Below are 12,831 nucleotides of genomic sequence, written 5' to 3'. Positions count from 1 at the left end.
AGATTATTACCCTTGAGGTTCTGTTTTTTAATTTGACCCCTAGCTGCTCATACTCCTTTAACAGAACCGGCTTCCTAGTCCTATCTACGTCGTTTGTACCAACATGGACCACGACAACTGGATCCACCCCCTCCCACTGCAAGTTTCTTTCCAGCCCAGAGGAGATGTCCTTAACCCTGGCACCGGGTAGGCAACACAGCCTTTGGGACTCTCGCTCTCGGCTGCAGAGAACTCTATCTATCCCCCTAATAATACTATCCCCTACCACTACAACATTTCTATTTACTCCCCCCTCTTGAATGGCCCCCCGTTCCACGGCGCTGTGGCCAGGTTGCTCATCCTCCCTGCAGTCCCTGCTCCTGTCCCCACAGGGAGTAAGAACCTCGAACCTGTTGGACAAGAGCAAGGGCTGCGGCTCCTCCAGCTCTACCTCCTGGATCCCCGTACCTGCCTCACTCATAGTCACACCGTCCTGTCCCTGACCATGGGCTACATCTGAATTAATTAACTTCATAGGTGTGACCACCTCCTGATACACAGAGTCCAGGTACTTCTGCCCCTCCCTGATGTGTCGCAGTGTCTGAAGCTCAGACTCCAGCTCATCAACACAGAGCTGGAGTTCCTGTAGCAGCAGACACTTGTCACAGACGTAATCACCGTGAGCCTCAATGGGGTTCACCGGCTCCCACATCTCGCAACAGTAACACATCACCTGCTCCATTCTATGTAATTAATTAAATTTTTTATTGTTAGTTATGGACACCCTCTGCCCGATTTTAGATGCTAGTATCCCCTTTAATTAATTGGATTTAAATTAAATCAATCCCTCTAGTTACACCAGTTAAATGGTTTACCAACAGTCACTCTGCACCAGAAAGGCTTTATTGACTACAACCCACAGAGTTAAAGTTTGAAAAGAGCACCTAACACCCCAATTACCCTAACTCACACTTACCCAAACTCACAGCACTCTTTGATGACTCGCACTAGCAATGGTCTTTTTATACTGTTTGTTTGTTTACAGCCAAATGAGTCACCCCTGCTGATTGGTTAGAAAACTGGTTTCCACTGCCTGCTGTGCCAATTTACTCCTACTGCAGTGTAACCTTGTTTTACTCTTCTTAAACCAACAGAATCCCAAATATTTAACTTTTCCCCTTTACTTAAACTGCTTAAGTAATCTTATCAAGAATGATTTAAAGAGAAATAACAATTAAATAACTCTCACACTTACCCAAACTCACAGCACTCTTTGATAACTCGCACTCAGTGCTTGCTCACACTAGGACTGGTCTTTTTATACTGTTTGTTTGTTTACAGCCAAATGAGTCACCCCTGCTGATTGGTTAGAAAACTGGTTTCCACTGCCTGCTGTGCCAATTTACTCCTACTGCAGTGTAACAGATACAGAGTAAAGCTCCCTCTACACTGTCCCATCAAACACTCCCAGGGTAGGTACAGCACGGGTTAGATACAGAGTAAAGCTCCCTCTACACTGTCCCATCAAACACTCCCAGGGCAGGTACAGCACGGGTTAGATACAGAGTAAAGCTCCATCGACACTGTCCCATCAAACACTCCCAGACATGGTGACAGGATGGGTTAGATACAGAGTAAAGCTTCCTCTTTGAGGGTGTCCTTTAAGCGTTTCCTCTGCCCACCTGGGGCTCTCTTGCTGTGTTGGAGCTCTGAGTAGAGCACTTGTTTTGGGAGTCTCGTATCAGGCAAGCAGACGATGTGACCCGTCCATCAGAGCTGATCGAGCGTGGTCAAAGCTTCGATGCTGGGAATGTTGGCCTGAGCAAGAACACTGACGTTGGTGCGCCTATCCTGCCAATGGATTTGCAGGATGTTACGGAGGCAGCGTTGGTGGTACCTCTCCAGTGCTTTGAGGTGCCTGCTGTACATGGTCCATGTCTCTGAGGCATACAGCAGGGCGGGTATCACTGCTGCTCTGTAGACCATGAGCTTAGTGCTGGGTTTGAGGTCCTGGTCTTCAAACACTCTCTTCCTCAGGCGAACAAAGACTTCAAGGACACCCTCACAGCCTCCTTGAAAAAGTGCAACATCCCCACTGACACTTGGGAATCTCTGGCCCAAAACCGCACAAAGTGGAGGAGAAGCATCCGGGAAGGTGCCAAACACCTCGAGTTTCTTCGCCGGGAGCAAGCGGAAGCCAAGCGCAAACAGCGGAAGGAGCGCACGTCAACCCAAGCACCCCACCCACCCGCCCCTTCAACCACCGCCTGCCCCACCTGTGACAGAGACTGTAGGTCCCAAATTGGACTCATCAGTCACCTGAGAACTCATTTTTAATCTGGAAGCCAGTCATCCTCGGTTCCAAGGGACAGCCTAAGAAGAAGAAGAAAGCTCCCTCTACACTGTCCCGTCAAACACTCCCAGGGCAGGTACAGTATGGGGTGGATACAGAGTAAAGCTCGCTCTACACTCCTCATCAAACACTTCCGGGGCAGGTACAGCACGGGTTAGATACAGAGTAAAGCTCCCTCTACACTGTCCCATCAAACACTCCCAGGGCAGGTACAGCACGGGTTAGATACAGAGTAAAGCTCCCTCTACACTGTCCCATCAAACACTCCCAGGGCAGGTACAGCACGGGTTAGATACAGAGTAAAGCTCCCTCTACACTGTCCCATCAAACACTCCCAGGGCAGGTACAGCACGGGTTAGATACAGAGTAAAGCTCCCTCTACACTGTCCCATCAAACACTCCCAGGGCAGGTACAGCATGGGTTAGATACAGAGTAAAGCTCCCTCTACACTGTCCCATCAAACACTCCCAGGGCAGGTGCAGCACGGGTTAGATACAGAGTAAAGCTCCCTCTACACTGTCCCGTCAAACACTCCCAGGACAGATACAGCACAGGTTAGATACAGAGTAAAGCTCCCTCTACACTGTCCCATCAAACACTCCCAGGGCAGGTACAGCACGGGTTAGATACAGAGTAAATCTCCCTCTACACTGTCCCATCAAACACTCCCAGGGCAGGTACAGCACGGGTTAGATACAGAGTAAAGCTCCCTCTACACTGTCCCATCAAACACTCCCAGGGCAGGTACAGAACGGGTTAGATACAGAGTAAAGCTCCCTCTACACTCCCCATCAAACACTCCCGGGGCAGGTACAGCACGGGTTAGATACAGAGTAAAGCTCCCTCTACACTGTCCCATCAAACACTCCCAGGGCAGGTACAGCATGGGTTAGATACCGTGTAAAGCTCCCTCTACACTGTCCCATCAAACACTCCCAGGGCAGGTACAGCACGGGTTAGATACAGAGTAAAGCTCCCTCTACAGTGTCCCATCAAACACTCCCAGGGCAGGTACAGCACGGGTTAGATATAGAGTAAAGCTCCCTCTACACTGTCCCATCAAACACTCCCAGGGCACGTACAGCACGGGTTAGATACAGAGTAAAGCTCCCTCTACACTGTCCCATCAAACACTCCCAGGGCAGGTACAGCACGGGTTAGATACAGAGTAAAGCTCCCTCTACACTGTCCCATCAAACACTCCCAGGGCAGGTACAGCACGGGTTAGATACAGAGTAAAGCTCCCTCTACACTGTCCCATCAAACACTCCCAGGTCAGGTGCAGCATGGGTTAGATACAGAGTAAAGCTCCCTCTACACTGTCCCATCAAACACTCCCAGGGCAGGTGCAGCACGGGTTAGATACAGAGTAAAGCTCCCTCTACACTGTCCCGTCAAACACTCCCAGGACAGATACAGCACAGGTTAGATACAGAGTAAAGCTCCCTCTACACTGTCCCATCAAACACTCCCAGGGCAGGTACAGCACGGGTTAGATACAGAGTAAATCTCCCTCTACACTGTCCCATCAGACACTCCCAGGGCAGGTACAGCACAGGTTAGATACAGAGTAAAGCTCCCTCTACACTGTCCCATCAAACACTCCCAGGGCAGGTACAGAACGGGTTAGATACAGAGTAAAGCTCCCTCTACACTCCCCATCAAACACTCCCGGGGCAGGTACAGCACGGGTTAGATACAGAGTAAAGCTCCCTCTACACTGTCCCATCAAACACTCCCAGGGCAGGTACAGCACGGGTTAGATACAAAGTAAAGCTCCCTCTACACTGTCCCATCAAACACTCCCAGGGCAGGTACAGAACGGGTTAGATACAGAGTAAAGCTCCCTCTACACTCCCCATCAAACACTCCCGGGGCAGGTACAGCACGGGTTAGATACAGAGTAAAGCTCCCTCTACACTGTCCCATCAAACACTCCCAGGGCAGGTACAGCATGGGTTAGATACCGTGTAAAGCTCCCTCTACACTGTCCCATCAAACACTCCCAGGGCAGGTACAGCACGGGTTAGATACAGAGTAAAGCTCCCTCTACAGTGTCCCATCAAACACTCCCAGGGCAGGTACAGCACGGGTTAGATACAGAGTAAAGCTCCCTCTACACTGTCCCATCAAACACTCCCAGGGCACGTACAGCACAGGTTAGATACAGAGTAAAGCTCCCTCTACACTGTCCCATCAAACACTCCCAGGGCAGGTACAGCACGGGTTAGATACAGAGTAAAGCTCCCTCTACACTGTCCCATCAAACACTCCCAGGGCAGGTACAGCACGGGTTAGATACAGAGTAAAGCTCCCTCTACACTGTCCCATCAAACACTCCCAGGGCAGGTACAGCACGGGTTAGATACAGAGTAATGCTCCCTCTACACTGTCCCATCAAACACTCCCAGGGCAGGTAGAATGGAAATAGCCCCAGAAGCTCAACTCTCTCCTCATTGCTATAATTTCTCCTCCCTGGCATCATCCTGGTGAACCCACACTGGATGCTCTCTGTGGCTTTAATGTCCTGTCTGTAATGGAGCTCCCGGTACTGCTCATCACTTCTTTACTCTTCTGCTCTATGTCCCTATTTTTTTTAAAACCAAATTGCGGATTGCCGTTTCCCCGGAGTTATCTCCCTGGGGTTACACTCAGGGAATTCTGTACTGAATCCCTTGGTCTCTCTGTACATTTGCACCCTTCAGCATCTTTCCATTAAGCTTTTTTTTTATTCGTTCCTGGGATCTGGGCATCGCTAGCAAGGCTAGCATTTATTGCCTATCCCTAATTGCCCCTCGAGAAGGTGGTGGTGAGCCGCCTTCTTGAACTGCTGCAGTCCGTGTGATGAAGGTGCTCCCACAGTGCTGTTAGGGAGGGAGTTCCAGGATTTTGACCCAGCGATGATGAAGGATCGGCGATATATTTCCAAGTCAGGATGGTGTGTGACTTGGAGGGGAACTTGGAGGTGGTGGTTTTCCCATGCGCCTGCTGCCCTTGTCCTTCTAGGTGGAAGAGGTCGCGGGTTTGGGAGGTGCTGCCGAAGAAGCCTTGGCGAGTTGCTGCAGTGCATCTTGTAGATGGTACACACTGCAGCCACGGTGCGCCGGTGGTGGAGGGAGTGAATGTTTAAGGTGGTGGATGGGGTGCCAATCAAGCGGGCTGCTTTGTCCTGGATGGTGTCGAGCTTCTTGAGTGTTGTTGGAGCTGCACTCATCCAGGCTAGGGGAGAGTATTCCATCACACTCCTGACTTGTGCCTTGTAGATGTTGGGAAGTATACGCTCCAAGTCCTAACCTTCCTTTCCAAACATGTGTTACCTTACACTTACCCGCATTAAATGCTGTTTGTGGGACGTTGAGTCTCTGGAGGGAGACTTGAACCCATGACCCGCTGACTCAGAGGCCGGAGGGCTTCCAACTGGGCCTCGGTTGCGGAGCTTCCAGGCACCATATTGCGCCATTAAATAAATAGATTTAATCATTTCCATCAACGTTTCCCTCCGTCTGCTGTTCCCAGACCGCGGGCCATTGGGGGGCGAGCTGTCCCCAAGGATGTCAATGCTGCTGTGTGGCCAACCACTAGGAGGTGCTGAAGAGCAGTCAGTCGGAGACTCGTCCCTCACTCCCTGTGTTGTCCGCTTGAGATCGAGAGCTTAGTATGAGCGTGATCCTGTACGGATTATCTGGTCATTATCACATTGCTGCTTGTGGGATTGCTGGGCTTGCTCAGCCACTTCGGAGGGCAGTTAAGAGTCAACCGCATTGGTGTGGGTCTGGAGTCACATAAAGGCCCAGACCGGGTAAGGACGACAGGTTTTCTACCCTAAAGGACATTAGTGAACCCGTTGGGTTTTTACGACAATCCGCCAGATTCACGGCCACTTTTACTGAGACCAGCTTTTTATTTCCAGATTTCTTTTAACTCGATTCAAATTCACAAACTGCCCTGGTGGGATTTTGAACTCATATTGTCTGGATTATTAGACCAGAAACAAAACCACTGCACTACCACACCCTTGGGTCTGTATCTGCAGATGTTTTTAATGTAAATAGATGTAATCTGATGCACTTGGATAGAGCATGTTCAAGGCTGCGGAGCGGGCGGAGGGTCTGGGGGTTATAGTACGCCCATCCCTAAAGGTCCATGACCGGTTCTGTGAGAGAATTGTGAAAGCAATAATTAAACTAAAGGACAATTAAATATAGAACAAAAAATACTCCTCTCTTTGTATAAGGCCGAGGTCAGGCACATCTCGAATGCTGGGTTCAGTTTTGGCCCCCTCACATGGTGGGTGATAGAGTGGCCCTGGAAAAGGTTCAGAGAAAGTCCACTAGGTTGGTACCTAGATTAAAGGGCCCTTGGTTAACAGAATGGGCTGAAAGTGGAGGCTTTTTACTTTAGAAAAGGGAAGGGAGGGAGAAAGGGAGAGAGAGACGAAGAAGGTGAGTGAGAAAGAGAAAGAGAGCAAGAGAGAGAAAGTGAAAAAGATTTTTAAAAAGGAAGTCAGTGAAATACTTTTGAAGCGTGGTCACTGTTGTAATTTAGGAAACGTGACAGCCAATTTGCGCACAGCAAGCTCCCACAAACAGCAATGAGATAATGACCAGTGTGTTCCCTGTAATTTTGGGAGGGGGCAGCACGGCCGCACATACGCGGATTTTCTATTTAAAAGCTGGCAAGTCGGCTGCACGGCGCTGATGATCAGATAATCTGGGGGGTTTTCAGTGATGTTGGTTGAGGGATAAATATTGTCCAGGACACCAGGGAGAACTTCCCCTGCTCTTCTTTGAAATAGTGCCCGTGCGATCTTCCACGCCCACCTGAGAGAGCAGATGGGGCCTCGGTTTAACATCTCATCCGAAAGACAGCACCTCCGACAGTGCGGCGCTCCCTCAGTACTGCCCCTCCGACAGTGCGGCGCTCCCTCAGTACTGCCCCTCCGACAGTGCGGCGCTCCCTCAGTACTGCCCCTCCGACAGTGCGGTGCTCCCTCAGTACTGCCCCTCCGACAGTGCGGCGCTCCCTCAGTACTGCCCCTCCGACAGTGCAGCGCTCCCTCAGTACTGCCCCTCCGACAGTGCAGCACTCCCTCAGTACTGCCCCTCCGACAGTGCAGCGCTCCCTCAGTGCTGCCCCTCCGACAGCACAGTGCTCCCTCAGTACTGCCCCTCCGACAGTGCAGCGCTCCCTCAGTACTGCCTCTCCGACAGTGCAGCGCTCCCTCAGTACTGCCCCTCCAACAGTGCGGCGCTCCCTCAGTACTGCCCCTCCGACAGTGCGGCGCTCCCTCAGTACTGCCCCTCCGACAGTGCGGCGCTCCCTCAGTACTGCCCCTCCGACAGTGCGGCGCTCCCTCAGTACTGCCCCTCTGACAGTGCGGTGCTCCCTCAGTACTGCCCCTCCGACAGTGTGGCGCTCCCTCAGTACTGCCCCTCCGACAGTGCGGTGCTCCCTCAGTACTGCCCCTCCGACAGTGCGGCGCTCCCTCAGTACTGCCCCTCCGACAGTGCAGCGCTCCCTCAGTACTGCCCCTCCGACAGTGCAGCACTCCCTCAGTACTGCCCCTCCGACAGTGCAGCGCTCCCTCAGTGCTGCCCCTCCGACAGCGCAGCACTCCCTCAGTACTGCCCCTCTGACAGCGCAGTGCTCCCTCAGTACTGCCCCTCCGACAGTGCAGCGCTCCCTCAGTACTGCCTCTCCGACAGTGCAGCGCTCCCTCAGTACTGCCCCTCCAACAGTGCGGCGCTCCCTCAGTACTGCCCCTCCGACAGTGCGGCGCTCCCTCAGTACTGCCCCTCCGACAGTGCGGCGCTCCCTCTGTACTGCCCCTCCGACAGTGCGGCGCTCCCTCAGTACTGCCCCTCTGACAGTGCGGTGCTCCCTCAGTACTGCCCCTCCGACAGTGCGGCGCTCCCTCAGTACTGCCCCTCCGACAGTGCGGCGCTCCCTCAGTACTGCCCCTCCGACAGTGCGGCGCTCCCTCAGTACTGCCCCTCCGACAGTGCGGCGCTCCCTCAGTACTGCCCCTCCGACAGTGCGGCGCTCCCTCAGTACTGCCCCTCCGACAGTGCGGCGCTCCCTCAGTACTGCCCCTCCGACAGTGCGGCGCTCCCTCAGTACTGCCCCTCCGACAGTGCGGCGCTCCCTCAGTACTGCCCCTCCGACAGTGCGGCGCTCCCTCTGTACTGCCCCTCCGACAGTGCGGCGCTCCCTCAGTACTGCCCCTCTGACAGTGCGGTGCTCCCTCAGTACTGCCCCTCCGACAGTGCGGCGCTCCCTCAGCACTGCTCCTCTGACAGTGCGGCGCTCCCTCAGCACTGCTCCTCTGACAGTGTGGCACTCCCTCAGTACTGCCCCTCCGACAGTGCGGCGATCCCTCAGCACTGCTCCTCTGACAGTGCGGCGCTCCCTCAGTACTGCACCTCCGACAGTGCAGCACTCCCTCAGCACTGCTCCTCTGACAGTGCGGCGCTCCCTCAGCACTGCACTGGGAGTGTTAGCCTGGATTTTTGTGCTCAAGTCTCTGGAGTGGGACTTGAACCCAGAACCCTCTCACTCAGGGTGAGAGAGAGAGAGAGAGAGTGCGGCCCACTGAGCCACGGCTGACACCTTGAAGGACTGAGGTCTTTAAAATATTGTGGATAAACTATTTGAGCTCGATAGATCAGGGCAGATCAGAGACTGAAGTACAAGTTAGCTAAGTACATAAATTGGCATGAAGTTTTTTCCTTTTTTTGCCTTTCCTGGGAGATTGGGTAGCTGTGCGGGGGATTGGGATGGGACTGTGTGTGTGAGCGACATTGTGGGCCTAGAGGGCCGCTCCAAGGACTGCTACTTGATTTATATATTTATTTGGGGAATCAGTAATGGAACATTCACTGTTAACTGGGACTTTGATATATAAATAGCAGATTAACAAAACCTCTCCCAGTGTTTGTGTCAGGGTGTTCCCTGCAGTTTCAGTTAGCACAGGTGGAGGGGGACGGCTTTAAATATTCTGCAATGTTTTTATTCTGCATTATTGCAAATGAGTGTTCTGGGGAGGAGGACCATCTAATGTAATCGCTTCCACCGATTCCTAGAGAAAGGCGGAGGGGGGGCGGTCAGATTGGTGAACCTGAACTTTCGCCTCCTCTGAGACTGCCTTGTGTTTTCTCGGATCAATGATTAATCCCGTCTCGCTGCCATTTTCCTTCTCAGTAAATGACCGAAACTATCAGACTTGGAACAAGCCAGAGTGAGAGAGAGAGGGAGAGAGAACAAGTGGGTGCAAACTGTTACTGTGGGCTGGAGTGGTGGGGGAGTAAAAGTCTGGGATCTTGGGAACACCTGACTGGATTTGGGAATTCCTTCTCGAGTCAGAGAAAACAAACTATAAATATTTTTTTGAAGACAAGTCGGATTTAAAGAATTGCAGGAAAGCTCTGAAACACCACACCCGGACTGGGAGTCACTGGAGGAGGTAAGCGCACTGAGAAACGTACATTTAAGTGTCAGTTCTGGGGGCTATTTCAGCCCCCGGAAGATTTCAAATACTTTTAAATATTTTAAGTCACTTCTTTTGAGAGTTGCCATGGTAATTGAATGCAAAGTTGAGAGTTAAGGGTACAAATAAACCCTGGGAAGAGAAGGAGATCCTAACAGGGCTAAATGTAGGTGCGTGACCGAGAGAGGGAGAGGGGACAGGGAGTACAGTAACTGGGGGCAGAGAGACACAGACAAAGAATCTTATTCATGGGGAGATTACTGTGTGTACAAGTGTAATCGCCCTGGAATAAAAGATGTTTAATTTGTGCAGTGTGTGTTGGGGGAGATCCGACCCTTTACAGTCAAGTTGGGCAAAGTAGCATTTCATTTATTTCTGGCAATTGATTAAAAAAAGAGTGATTTTCAAGGAATGTAATTCTTCTATTTAGTTACAGGCTTTTGGAGAATTGAGATTAATATCCGTGTGATTTGTTATTTAAATATTTCCCCTCCTGTCAAAAACAGAGTTAGGTCTGTAGGATCTTAGCTTTGTTAATCATTCTGGGAAGGTTAAAATTAATAGTTCTGGCTAGTCCAGGGAGCAGTCTGTAAAGAACCTACTGCAGGTGGCTTAGTCCAGCTGTTCATAAACTGACGGGTCCAACCCTAATGGGGGTGCATGAACGGAGAGACCTGGGGGTATATGTGCACAAATCGTTGAAGGTGGCAGGGCAGGTTGAGAAAGCAGTTTAAAAAGCTTACAGGATCCTGGGCTTCATAAATAGAGGCATCGAGTACAAAAGCAAGGAAGTTATGATGAACCTTTATAAAACACTGGTTCGGCCTCAACTGGAGTATTGTGTCCAATTCTGGGCACCGCACTTTAGGAAGGATGTGAAGGCCTCAGAGAGGGTGCAGAAAAGATTTACGAGAATGATTCCAGGGATGAGGGACTTCAGTTACGTGGATAGACTGGAGAAGCTGGGGTTGTTCTCCTTGGAGCAGGGAAGGTTGAGAGGAGATTTGATCGGGGTGTTCAAAATCATGAGGGGTCTGGACAGAGTAGATAGAGAGAAACTGTTCCCATTGGTGGAAGAGTCGAGAACCAGAGGACACAGATTTAAGGTGATTGGCAAAAGAACCAAAGGCGACGTAAGAAAAACCTTTTTTACGTAGCGAGTGGTTAGGATCTGCCTGAAAGGGTGGTGGAGGCAGATTCAATCATGGCTTTCAAAAGGGAGTTGGATAAACACCTGAAGGAAAGAAATTTGCAGGGCTCCGGGGAAAGGGCGGGGGAGTGGGACTGGCTGAAGTGTTCTTGCAGAGAGCCGGCATGGGCTCAATGGGCCGAATGGCCTCCATCTGTGCTGTAACCATTCTATGATTCTATGATTCATGTCTGCACTTCCAATTGTCTTAATTGACCCCATCCGTAAGATGTTGTAGTGTAAATCCAGAATCAGGACCCGATCTGGCTTCAGAGTGAAGTGGAGTGAGAGTCTGTGCTCCAGTCAGGGCCCTGACTCTGCATTTATATCAGAAGATGTGACTTGGCTCCTGGTGTTGGTACAGGTGGCATGTGTCCATTGCAAGGTGTCCATGAGGTGTGTCATTTTATAACATTCTCATTTCGCCAGTGACACCCAACAGAAGAAGGTTACTCAAAATCGGCCGCACAAATTCACAATCCCAGGAGATCCCCACTTTTGTTTTCTAATTGAATCTGGAATTAGATGGAAAGGCAGGGATCCGCCAGTCCTTCTCTTTCTGCCTGGATTCGGGACAGGTTGATGTGCCGGCTTGGCTCAGAGAGGGCCAGACCGGGTAAGGAGGGCAGATTTCTTTCTCTAAAGGGACACTAGTGCACAGGGGAGTGAAAGGTGATCGCCTTTTAAATGACTTCAACAGAAGGTAAAATGAACATAAATAAAGGCCCGAGCTCCAGGTTCAACTCCTCCCAATAGTGTTTCACTTGGGGCACTCAATAATCAGCAGCTTTTAAACTAATGCATTCTCCACAGATGCTGCCTGACCTGCTGAGCATTTCCTGCACTTTCTGTTAACAACACTAAACAACACAAGTTAAATTTAGTAAGTAACTAACAAAACTAAACTACTACTGAGTTAAATCTGACAAACTAACTAGACTAAACTAGGGAGTTAAGTTTGGTAAATAACGAACAAGACTAAACTAGCAATGAATTTGTTTTGGTAGGCACCTAGCAAGACTAAACTAGCACTTAGTTAGGTTTGATAACCAGCTAACATGACTAAGCTAGCACTAAGTTAAATCTGGTAAATAGCTACCAAGATTAAACTAGTAGTCAGTTATTTTACTCTATGACTAGTATGCAGGGCGATGGGGAAAGAGCAGGGGAGTGGGACTAACTGGGTAGCTCGACCAAAGATTGGCCCCTTCTGTGCTGTGCCAGTCTATGAAAGCTCTGAATTCCGATTTACTCCGGCCAGTTTGAAAATCCCTCAATGCTATTTGGTTGATTTTTAAAATCATTTCACCTTGGACCAAAGTTGTCCCAGACACCGACATCTGGGACACTGAAGCCAACTGGTGCCCGTGTACATGGCACTAAGCTCTCTGCTGGTGGACACGCAGACCATGCACGTCCAACATCTGGGCTTACTCAGCATCGAAAATGTGGATTAAGTCAAAAGGGAGTGAATCTGAATTAAAACCGAGTGGATGGCTAAGTAGATTCATAAGAACATAAGAATTAGGAGCGGGAGTCGTCCATTCGGCCCCTCGAGCCTGTTCCGCCATTCAATAAGATCATGGCTGATCTTCGACCTCAACTCCACTTTCCCGCCCGAGCCCCATATCCCTTGATTCCCCTAGAGTCCAAAAATCTATCGATCTCAGTCTTGAATATACTCAAAGACTGAGCATCCACAGCCCTCTGGGGTAGAGAATTCCAAAGATTCACCACCCTCTGGGTGAAGAAATTCCTCCTCATCTCAGTCCTAAATGGCCGACCCCTTATCCTGAGACTGTGACCCCTAGTTCTAGACTCCC

At 50.7% G+C, this 12,831-nt stretch overlaps 1 protein-coding gene across 1 annotated transcript in view; it reads left to right on the top strand.

Moving 5' to 3' along the window:
- The first annotated feature begins 9,372 nt into the window (after window positions 1-9,372).
- LOC147107987 (occludin) overlaps window positions 9,373-12,831 on the top strand; it is a 35,632-nt gene continuing 32,173 nt past the window's right edge. Inside the window, exon 1 of the mRNA XM_086004362.1 lies at window positions 9,373-9,795. The gene's annotated coding sequence lies outside the window, so the exon portion shown is untranslated. The remainder of the gene's footprint in view (window positions 9,796-12,831) is intronic.

Source organism: Somniosus microcephalus, chromosome 13, assembly GCF_052327205.1.
Source record: "Somniosus microcephalus isolate GS21.2 chromosome 13, FLI_Smic_1.0, whole genome shotgun sequence".
NCBI lineage: Eukaryota > Metazoa > Chordata > Chondrichthyes > Squaliformes > Somniosidae > Somniosus > Somniosus microcephalus.
Note: the sequence above shows the minus strand (reverse complement) of the source record. Positions and strands in the feature narration are given on the sequence as shown.